Source organism: Nelusetta ayraudi, unplaced genomic scaffold (assembly GCF_046127955.1).
Source record: "Nelusetta ayraudi isolate G7.1 ecotype Tasmania unplaced genomic scaffold, CSIRO-AGI_Nayr_v1 ptg000011l, whole genome shotgun sequence".
Lineage (NCBI taxonomy): Eukaryota > Metazoa > Chordata > Actinopteri > Tetraodontiformes > Monacanthidae > Nelusetta > Nelusetta ayraudi.
The window spans coordinates 18,680,655-18,692,711 of NW_027466061.1; positions in this window are offsets into that span (position 1 = coordinate 18,680,655).

A 12,057-nucleotide genomic window follows, 5' to 3' on the forward strand; every position below is an offset into this window, starting at 1 on the left:
TGGGGCATTGTGGGGTTTTTTTTTATTCCCAACCTAGGGAATATTTTTTTTAACGACTTGGATTGTTTGTTTTGATTTTGTATTCGAATGGAGCTCAGATGTTGCTTTTCTCCCACTGTGCAGCGTCTGCCTCAGAGGAGACAGGCTGACAGAGTCCGTAGGTGCGAGGTAATTGAAAATGCTAATGCCACATAATGACTCGGCACCGGCGTGCTATGGGCCGACCTATGCTAATGGGGGTGTGAGGGAGGAAAAACAAAGCGCTCCGAGCAGATGAAGAGGGTGATCTGTCTTCCTCCTGGAGTGGCAGCGGGACCATCTTCACAAGGCATCTTTGTGGAGGGCAGAAATTATGACCCGAGGCCAAACGTTGATGTTGTAGCTCATTGACTGGTCCATTCATAATCTACCTGACATCTCCTGAGTCTTTCCACACTGTCAGGACTGCAGAGACTGTTCCCTCTATCGTTGTGCGCTCACATGCCTGGCTTTAGGACCATGTAACACCTCAGCGCTACAGCACGCAACAACAATAAGAAATAGTCATTTGAATATGTTTTTATGTCTGGCTACTGTGCTGCAGGATATTTAGGCCACTTATTTGTTCCGAACAGAAAGCAGAAGATTGGCAAATGTGGGACGCCTGACTGATTTCTTAACTGAACTTCTCTCTTTATTTCCAAAATGGTTGACAGGTGTCAGAAAATCACACTTTCAATTGTTTTGTTATAAAAAACAACTTGTGTACCCTTTTAATTGCATATTGCTGCCTCATCATAATTATTCAGTTAGTACCTTATGTGCAACCTAACATGGACAATCCTACTAATTTCATAACTGTCATTATATTCACATTGGTTCTTGGAAATGCCTCATTTGTGTGTAAGTGAGGCCTTCATGCATTCTTTCCGCTTTGTCGTGGACTTTAATTTCTGGAAAATTTCAGACACACACATCCACACTGAACAGTGACACCTGGGCCTGGGTGTCATGCTGTGACTGACCCCAGACCAGACCGCGACCATGCTAGCTGACCGCCAGGGTGCTGGAGACGCCGCTATCTCCTCGCAGAGCTGTTCCGACGCTGCAGTGTTTGCTGACTAGACTGCAGGGGTTGTTGCTCCCCACACCTGGGGGGTCAGCGCCTCCCTCTCAGGGGGTGTGAGTGATGGTGGCCTGGCGGCTGCAGCAGGCATGAGCGAGCGGCAGATAGAGACAATTCAAACCTTAAAACCCCCGACCAGGAGGATTGACTGTGACCTCAAATCTGTGCTGTGATCAGCCAGCAGGGACAGTCTCCACCCCCCTCCGCTCCCCTAACCCTCCAATTGCCCCAAGACACACACAAAATTGGGACAAAACAATTGTTCTCCATCTATTCGTCTCTCCGTCTGACATGAGGTGAGGCCTCTGTCTTTGAATTGTATTTTTTTTTTAACCTGCAGGTTTCAAAGCACGTCACAAGGTGGCAGTACATCCAGTGACTACAGTGCAGGTATGGCCACGTCGAACACCTTCTTCTTCTTCTTCTTCTTCTTCTTCTTCTTCTTCTTCTTCTTCTGTATTTTCTTTATTCATTTTGCTTTGTTAATTTACCCCCCCAGAATTGTATGTTGCTGTTTAAAAGGTGCTTATTTTTCTTTTTTTTTTCTGTAAATAAAATGTGGTTGTTAAAAATCTTTTAAAAAATAATAATAATAATAATAATGATAATAGTAATCTTCTTCTTCTTCTTCTTCTTCTTTAGTTTGAAGTAGCTGAAATGCTTGTTTCTTACAGAAATGGCTCTCTCACCACAGCTTCAAAGTTTCTTGACCTGACCTGTAAATAAGAGTTTAACACGAGTAGGACCTCCTTTTTAGTCCCAAAATGAAGATAAGCAAAAGTGAAGAAATTGATTTTGTTCTTTTGTTTTGTTTTTTTTGTTGTTATTTCTGTTGCCATCTGTTTTTGGCTCCTTTCCTTCCAGCTTGGAGGAATCAATGGCGAAACGTCTGAAGGTCCTCTCCCAACTCTTTTTTTCCCCTCCCCTGTCATCCAGTTCAGAGGTCCGCTTGAATTTATTGTCCCAGTTTATGGTCTGGCTGAGCAAAGTGCAACCTGGCTGTCTGGACAAACTCTTTCAGAGCCAGCATAGGAAGGGAAGGGCCGCCTGACACGGGGCCAGGGGAGTTTTGCACGTTAACAACATTTATTTATTTATTGTATTGTGTTTATTTTATTTTTGCACTGCTTTTCTGACACTTCCACTGTTATTGTTTTGTTTTTGTTTTCAAATAGCTGCTTTATTCCTCCAAATAGTCTTGATTTTTATTTTTTTTATTTTTTTATTTTTGCTTTATACCTGTTGTAAAGATAAATATGTCTCTGTTGCGGTGACGCAAAGGTCCCCCTCCGCCTCCACCTCCTCATGTCTCATGAAACGCCAATGTGTTTGTGTGTTTGCCCGGGTGGGTTGGTGTACCTGAGCGCAGCAGCGGCCCCACCTCCACAGTAAAGCCATAAACTCATCTATCCGCCTCCTTGGATCCCTCAAAAACATACAGGCCGCTGCCCTGACACGCTGATTGCTTTATTGATATTGATCAGGGCAAAGTGTCAGAGCGCTCGTCCATCCCTCACGGTGGGTGGGTGGTTGTCATTTGTGCATGTAATCGGGGAGGGAGGCGAACAAAAACAGAGAAAAAAACTTTACTCAAGCAAAACAAAAAAATGTTCAATACACTTTATTTAAATAAAGTATGTCCTTGCATTTTATAATTTTAATAAAAATCACTCGTGTCTCTTCGGAACAGCAGCGCAGTTGCAAAAATGGCACCAGGTCGACAACTTTGATCACATTCAGTTTTGCATCCACTTTTGACAAGACAAAACCCCTTTTCCACATCCACAAACCCACCAGTCTGCTTTGGCTTTTGCCCTGTTGGTTGCAGCCTCACTCGTCGTGTGTCCTTATCATCCCAACGCGATTGGAGGCTGGAGCCTGCACTCCACATTTACAGTGCAAATGTTATCGTACCAATGACACTTTAAACAGGCTTTATCAATATATAGTCATTCAGGGTTTATGAGCTTTGATAAAATGCCACTAGCCAACAGGGTCATTACAATTTGCGGCAGCAAGGTGAATTTTTTTTTCCAGCCCAGATTTTAATTATCACTCCACTGTGGCAGAGATGAAGCTCTGAATGCTGGACGGGGAAAATAAACACTTGTCATGTGGAGAGGACAAAGTGGGCTGAGTGCAACAAGGTATTGATTTTCTCCTCAGGAAGAGCGGCGCAAGGGCAAACTGCAGCGTGAGTTTGACGGGACCTTATCGTCCTATTATCTATAAAACAGAGGGTTATCATAATTGCTTACTTAATAATTCTATAAAACAGTGAAGGTGCAACCTTTGCCTGGGCAGTAAACTGTCAAGTGCTTTGGATGCAGAGATTGAAAAGATCAGCGCCGCAACTCCCAGTATTTATTTTTTTATGGGCGAGATTACAAACACAAACACGGCGGTAATTGCCAGTCACATGAGATTAATTCCGTGCAAAGACATCATTTGGGATTAGATCAGCGGAAAGCGTTAGGGGACGTGTATTGGCGCGCTCATTGTTATGCGTATTACACTTTTCACTGTGGGCCTTCATTATACAATTAAGCAGGGACACTGCAGTTCTGTTCCGACGTGACGGATTTCACCCCTCCGCAAGTGTACAGAACAACGGGGTAGACATACTTAATCAGCAAGTGCAAATCCCATCACATACAACTCTTAACTAAGCAAACAGGGCGACAGGGTGACGAGGGCCTCAGCCGGAGGCGACCCTTCAGCTTTATCCTGCTCCCCAGAGTGACCCTCTCTGCTTCCCTACCACCTCTTTCCATCCGTTGGGGGAAAAAAAGGAAAAAGGGAGGCTCCGTGTGCAGCCCGGCAAAATGCTACAAAGACACGTTGTGTAATGAAACAAGCGCACATCTGACAAGTGCTTGCCTCCGCCGTGCAGGCAGCAACCTTGGAGAGGGGTTGGCAGGCCGGGCAGCTGGGCGGTCGGCGGGCAGGAATGCAGCCGAGCTCAGAGGGAAACACTGACGGTGGCGGCCCGTTTTAGTCCAGAGAGAAAAATCAATATTCCAGAGTCCATCAAGGGATTTTTTTTTCCCTGTGTGTTCCAGCTATGTGAAACCAGGCTCAGAGTGACCCCTGGAAGGAGAGAGAGAGAAAAAAAAAAAGAAGTTAATGCCTAACTTCTTTATCTGTGTTTTACTGCCAAGGGTTGTACCTCCAAATCAATACACGATACACAAATATCACAGAGCTCCATGTTCTAGACAGAGTGGTGACGAGAGCTTGAGAGTTAGTCTGCTTCACACCAGCTGGCTGCCGGAGGAGGGGAAAAACAATTTTCAAGCGATAGTCCAGTCCGTGTTGAGAAAGGCAGGTTTTTCATTAAAGTCCCTTGTTCTGTGTATTCTATTATCTTGAATCCAGTGGAGCAGGATCAGTTATTTCAATTAAAAAAAAAGCAAAACTGTTTTTGAACTTTGTGCTGAAACTGAGGCCATGTTGCACATGAAGATGATATATATATATTTTTTTAATTCTCTGAATCGCTTTCAAAAATAGCTGAGTGAAAATGTTGGCATCTATGTGGAACCACTGAAAACGCTGCAGTACTGATGCCAGGCCTTGTGTGGTGCTGTAAGGGTGCTCTCATGGTGCCACAAGCTGAAACCAGAGAGAATTTTACCGTTTTACAGTGGAGCCTGATGCTTTAGCAGCAACGCGGCCTCGGGGCCTCAAACAAAATTTCGGACAGGGCTGTTGACACTAACCTGGAAAGGTATAAACGCCCCTTGTGACATCACAATGGGCTTTCTTTAAAAAAGAAAACAGAGAGGCTTGAACATTTTTAAGAAGCTGGGCAAAGACAGAAGTTAAAGAGTGACTTTTTACTGACAGGGTCGAGACACATATAACAATAGCCATTTAACATTGATCATTAAAGGTTGTTTGATAGTACAAAGGCCTGCCTAATATTGGACACAGACATTTCATCCAAACAGTTCATCCAACTTTACTTATCTTGGCATAGATTGACATAAACTTTTCATTGGAGGCGGCACTAATGAGACTTTTTTTTTTACAGTCTTATTACTGCCAATATTTTGATCTCCAACCGTAACAAAATCTCCTGTCCAGCCAAAGATTCAAGAAAGAAATTTCAGTAGTTTATTCCAGACGACCCGTGTATAATTTTTTTTGTTATTTTTGCAGTCATGCTCCTAATAGTTACAGCTGTAGTTTCAACTTTCAGTGCGCAGCCATGAGAACTAGTGAATCTCAAACTTTCCCAGTTAACTCGGAACAAAAGAAGTAAATGTGGTAAAAAGTAATCAGAATCTTTTTAGAATTGTCTAAACTCGAATCAAAAGCCCAAACTGACACCCGCAGAATATTTTCTTCCCACCAATCCTCAGCCCCACTCCAACATCAAATGCGGTTAATATTAAAATTGAAGGTCTCGCCGTGTGGCCGTGCGGCCCTGGGAAGACGACATCTGGTCCTGGACAACAGACGGACGATTTTCCGAGCCGTCGCAAATTCCCTTTTTGCCGGACGGCTCAAACTTTGGATGTTTACAGCAAACACTCGAGACAAGCCTCGCGGGTTCGCTCTTCTCCGTGCGTCCGCGCCGGCTCAGATAGTTGATATCTGACACTGTCTGCTTCTCCGTCCTCGCAGACCTTGTAACGAATCAACAGAAGCAGCCCAGACAGATAAAACGCCACATCGCAGTTTGTGAGGCCTAAAGCAGGTTCCCCCGTCCCCAACCGGCGCTGTGGTGAGAGAAAGGAGCGTCCACTTAAGGAGAACAGACATCCAAACCTACCCCCCTCACCCCTCCACCCCCCCTCTGATAGTAACTGGTAATCTCTGAGGTCGCCCTGTCAGTCAGGTCCTGGAGACAGATGACATGCGGCCCCTGATAGGCTGTCTCCAGCGGAGGAGACAGCAGCAGCAGCCGCGGCGCACGGGCTTCTGGGACAGAGAGCAGGAGCAGAGGCGATGGACGGATTGGCGGGGTGTGGGGCGTGGGTGGTGAGTTGGGGGGGTGGGGGTGGGTGGGAGAGATGAAGACAAGGTAGGTCAGGCAGACGGCGTGGCAGAGGAATGCCAAGGCAGAGGGGTGGTGGAGGTGGAGGAGGAGGTCAGGGAGAAGGTCTCCCGATGAGCAGAGAGACGGTTCTCTGCTGGAGATCGTTGCAGGGCTGACAAAGTTTACTTAACACCAACCCCTGGGCGCTCGGGTCACAGAGGGGGGAGAAGACCCTGCTTTCCCCCCTCCCCCCACCACCCCACCGCTCAGAGAAAGACATCTGTAGAGCAGCGAAAGGCACAGCCATGGTTTAGGGCCTCCGAGGTGATTTTATCTGCTTGTGGAATCATTCAGTGATTCAAATTAGCCGAACTGGGACTCCACACCTCCACAACTCTACAGCAAGTCATCACAGTGTCTTCCATCTTTTTTTCTTTTTTTTTAGCTGGTTAGCGGTTTAGCATTTATGTACTTGGCTTTCCGAGGTTTAGGATGCCCTCGGGGGGACCCTGCCTTGCGCCGTGGCCGGATCGCTGAGATTTCAAGTCGGAAATCTTACGCGTTCATTTTGCCGAGCTCCAACCTGTGTTGGAAATCCCGCCCCGCGTTGAATTTGTCTCAACATTCGGTTGTGGCAAAAGCAGGAAGTGACTGTTGGCACGCTGCCCGTATAAAACACAGAAGTGAGAGAAACACAGGAAGTCAGGGTGAAGAGGAACCCTCAAAGTCTTTTTTATTGCTGTGATTATTTGGCTGTCGCCCAGAGGAAGCCTCACACTGTTGTTAACTGGCTAAATTGACAAAAAAAAAAAACATTTAGATTAGGTTGCTTGAATGTGGTGGGCAATAGATTCTTCAGTTGCATTGACTTTGGGCTGCGATGAAATGTTCTGGATCTATTGTATGTCTCCTCTGATGCATTAAGTAAATGCACATTTTTTTTAAGTGTTGTTTCAAAAGTGTTGTCATGAGTTACATCAGTGAAAGAAATGGCCACAGGATGGATAAAACACTCCAATTAGATCCTACGTAGCGCCAGACATTCTGTGTATTTTGCTTTATCTTGTGGTCAGATAATATTTTTTTTACAGTTTTTTGTTATCCATTTAAAGGTGTCATCATCTTGTCATTATCAGAGAGTGGATGACTATAACTCTTATCAGTGTTTACTAAGCAGACACAATGTTGGCTTATGGGATCTGAGAGGCAAAAGTGAAAATTAAATTTAAAAAAAGCTTGTTTTGCATATGTTGGAATTAGTACTATAGAAGAACATTAGCAAATAATAATTATTAATCCCCATAATGGCACACTAATTTCACCATGGCTACCATTTTACACTTTAGAAATCATTTTGCTTTTTACATCACTTCCTCATCTTCCTCTACTGCTTTTTACAATTGCTGCCACCTGTAATTATGTTTACCTCAAACGGTGAATTGTAATAGCATGCTCATAACAGCACAAACAACATTTCGTAATGCATGAACTGCAACCCAACTGTTTTCCTTACTAGAATTTGCCACTGTAGTTTGGAGCATGCTAGACGTTATTATAGCCTATGTCACCAATATGGAGTTTTATGACTGTAACAAGTCCATCCTTGTGATGTGGGGATACACCTGTAAAAGTAAAGAAGTGCTTCACTTAGATGCAGAAATGCAAACAATGTTTTTAAATTGGCCTGACTTCAGGCTTTCCTCCTGTGATTTGCGCTGTCAGAGATCATTAGGCAGCTGATGAAGTCTGTCAGTGTACACACTTTTAATATCAACTAATCCAAAACAATCTCCACTGAGCGACTAACTCACATTTGTGAGACGTTATCACTTTTTACGAGCCGACATCGCTGGATAACTTCCCCCCGCTGCTCCTCAGCTTTCAGTTAGTCTTAACATCAGCCCATAGTATCAGACGGTGCTTCCTCAATGGCAGCTACTGCCCATGACTCCTATTAGATTACGGGGGAGATTTATCGAGCTGGCTTCCAGTTTTCAGATAGGATAGCGGCAACACTTATCTCAAGATATTCCCTTATCAAAAAACAATTTGGTGAGAGAAACAGACATTAGCCCAGATTTTTTACGCTGTGTAGCTTCCTTGGTACAAGGGTCTGTTTGCTCTGCACACACACACACACACACACACACACACACACACACACACACACACACACACACACTGTCACTGCCACTCAGTTTGAATGTGATTTTGCACTTTGAGACTTGATCAATTCCGCTAACACAGAAAACCTAAATTATTGGAGTCACACACCAGCTGAGAAATATTTTGTGCTGTGGTGTGTGTGCGTGTGTGGTATGTGTGCGTGTGTGCGTGTGTGTGTGTGTGTGTGTGTGCGTGTGCGCGTGTGCGTGTGTGCGTGTGTGCGTGTGTGCGTGTGTGCCAGCATGCCAGCTGCTGGGAGCAGACACTGCAGGAGCTGGTGGGTCACCATGAGGTTACCCTGACCTCAGCTCCATTCTACCCCACTGCTATTTATCCAGAACCTGTGTAGGAGCGTCTGTGTGTTTGTGCAAGGCTTTTTTTCCCCCTCCGTACGGATGTGTGCATGCCAACGCACGTTTGTGTGTGTGTGTGTTCATGTGTGTGTGTGTGTGGCAGGAAAGCCAGACGATGGATGGCTAATTTCGAAGCAGCGTCAGGATTTTGACAGAGGTGTTTGTCAAATATTCATTTGTTGTGTGAGGAGCCAGAAGGCCGTGAGGGGGAGTGGAACAGACAGATAGCATTCAGCGCTGTTCGTATGACCCTGGGAGGAGAGCAAGAGCAGGGAGAGACGCCAGGAAGGGGAAGAAATGGGCAATAAAGCTGCACGGTGAAGCTTTATGGAGCTAATAATACAGTTGGCTCTTTAATAGCTGCACCATCTGATTTTTGAAATCCATTTCTATCATCTTCCAGGGTGTCTGATTGCTCCATGCAAAACGATGTAGCCAAGGTAAAACAACAAAAAACAGGGAAATAAAAAGTATCAAGGCTATGTGTTGTGCGCACGGATGATGCCTGTAAAGGGGCTGCAGGTGCCTGGGCCAGGGGCGCAGCACCTAGGGGCCGCGTTAACCATTAACACAGCCATATAACACTGTTACTTATTAGCGCCTCTCGCTCTTGAGACTCCCACTGACCTGAGTCACAGGTGGGACTCCCACAAGGTGTGTGTTTTGCAGTGCACCACCACGGCGTGGCTTCCACACTGCGGGACCTTCCTTGCCATGCACGGTGTCGGAGCTCGGCCTCCACCCTCACCCTCACCCCCCCCGCTCATAATTCATCCCGCCTCTTCCTCTCCCTCCCTCCATTCATCCTTCTCCGGTTCCTCCTCTCCCACAGCCGGGCTGTCCGTGCAGCTCGCTCGATATTTTCATCAGCCTTCGCTCTGACCTTTATCCCCTCCTCCATAAAACGCTGAGATGTAAATATGTGTAGTGCAAAGTTAAGAGGAAACATCTTTTGCCCTCGGTACTTTACTCTGGGGCAAAAGTCGAAGGTGTAGAAGTAACTAATGGGTGACTCACGGCGCACACGTACATGTGCATGTGTTGCTAACAGAACCCGCATTACTGCAGGAGAGTATTGTGAAAGACTTTTGGTAGCCTGCTGTTTATTATCAGAATAAACAAACTCATTTGGTCAGTGACAATGTTTCTTTTATCTTTCTTTTGTGCTACAACAAATATTTCTGATTGACTTTCACAAGGGCCTTGGCCTTGAGGTTAAATTAGATTTTTCCATAGGAACAAATTTGTGTGTTCCAAAAAGCGGATAATTCCTTAAGGCAGATATCTGAATATCAAATACTGAGTATTACTAAAGATAATACTACTGAAGATCTGGGCAGCAAGGTTTTTATCATCAACAGGTATTAATGACACTACTAAGCAACCACTAGCAAGAGTGTGCGTCAGGTGCAGCAAGTTGTGGCCGTAATTACAATTATAGAAATCACTCTGGCTCATAACCCTGCAGTTCATCATCCTGCATTAATGATCTGTCAAGCCAGTCGCCCCCCTCCCATCACCCCACACACACACACACACACACACACACAAACACACACACAGGCCACAGATGTCTTTGTGCGTGATGTTTTTAAAGTAAAAGTTGAAAAGTAAAGCATTGTTTTGATTTGACGAAAAATAAGATCTATCTTTGCTGATCCCCCGTTTTACAGTTGCAGATGGGCGCGCACGCGCGCACACACGCTCACACACACACTCATACACACATACACGCACATGCACATGCACAGCGTCTTTATATGTCCTTACAGTGGTTATACAACTTTGGATTTGATAAGAGCATTCTTGTGAAATGGCAGACGCTGTGGACGTGACTGCGGCTGCCAGAGGAAGCCGTGGCGATGGAGCAGCGAGCCAGTGGTGAAGTCAGAGTGGCCGTGTCTTTCGTGGCCTCCTTTGTCGAGGCGCACAGCTCGAGTCACAATAAGGGATTTAACTGTACGTGCCGCAGATCGCCCTGATACGACCGCTGGCCGCTGGCTCTCGGGGGCAGAGCCCAGGACGTGTTCACCGCTGGCTTCTGTTTAATTTCTCAAGTTGTGCTTTGGGAAGAAAAAAAAAACGACGAAAAAACAATCTGTGGGTCTGTGGAGGGCAGAGACGGGCTGCGGCACAATGTGCATGGACTGTTTTCTTCCCACAGGGGCACAAACCAGCCGGGAATCATTGTACTCCCACCATGGGCAAACATGCAAACAGTGGGAGCCGCTGCTCCGTGTGGCACTGTACACACTGAGAGAGGGAGCACAAAGGAAGGTGCACCGCCGGTGTGTTTGACTGCCATCTGATAAAATAACCATAATTGGAAATTGTAGAATGCATATGTTTCATGGTCAAACAAAAAGTCCCGGTCACGCCATAGAAACTGCGTCCCAATGTTTTCATTGTCTGGCAACTGGCCGGGCCGAGAGAGAGGGCGAGAGAAAAAGCTCCAAGTCGCCCTGAGAGAGAGAGAGAGAGAGAGAGGGAGAGAGAGAGAGAGAGAGAGAGAGAGAGTGTGTGTGTGTGTGTGTGTGTGTTTGTGTTTGTACTGGATGTGTGTGTGTGTGTGTGTCTGAGGCAAGGCGACACTGGAACAGTCATGGAAGGACAAGTGCCCTGCAAACTGGAGCTCCAACGAGTGAAGCTCCAATCTTATCAGATCCCACTGGGCTTATTTGTTCTCCCGACTGGAAACGCCACCGAGCTGTTCCACCTCGGAAAGAAAAAGTTTAACGGCATTTTGCTTGAAGGTCATGTCCGAGCTGGAGCGTTTCCTGCTTGCCGGGGATTTTGGCCTCCTTGGAACACTGTCCTGCAGCATCTCCTGACTGCAGTCTCTCCTTAAAACAAATGGATCCTTCCTGTCAGTCGGCTGTGGTTAGATCCAGTCTATTTGAGTGGACTCCACTGCCACATCTTGAATGCCATCTTGTGTTGCAGTCCTTAGAAGCTTGTTGGATCGAAGAAAACACATTGGAGCCTGGTTCACGCATTGACACTGGCCATTTGCTGGATCTGATGGTGCTCACATGCAATAGCAGTGATACAGAGCATTTAAAATACCACTTGTTTTTGCCAATTTACAGATCTTTATTTTCCCATGCCCCAATAGAGCAGCTTCACAGGGTTTATCACACCATCATCTCTATGCATCCCCCAGAATACAACACAGTTAGCCCTCTGTTTGCAGCTTCTTAGAAAAAACACTTTTTTCAAACCGTTTGTTTTTTAAGCTTCCTGCTAAAGTGAACACTTTGTTGAAAGGGGGCAAAAAAGATGGTTAGGGTTAGAAAGATTTGGCTGCGGTGGTGTCAGTGGCCTTTGTGACATCACAAAGAAGTGGAATGCATGTTTTTGCACAAATTCAACTGTAAAGTGGTGCAAACAAAAAAAAAACTTTCTGTGAAGTTCAAGGACAAGGCCGAGACACAGTTCATTAGGAA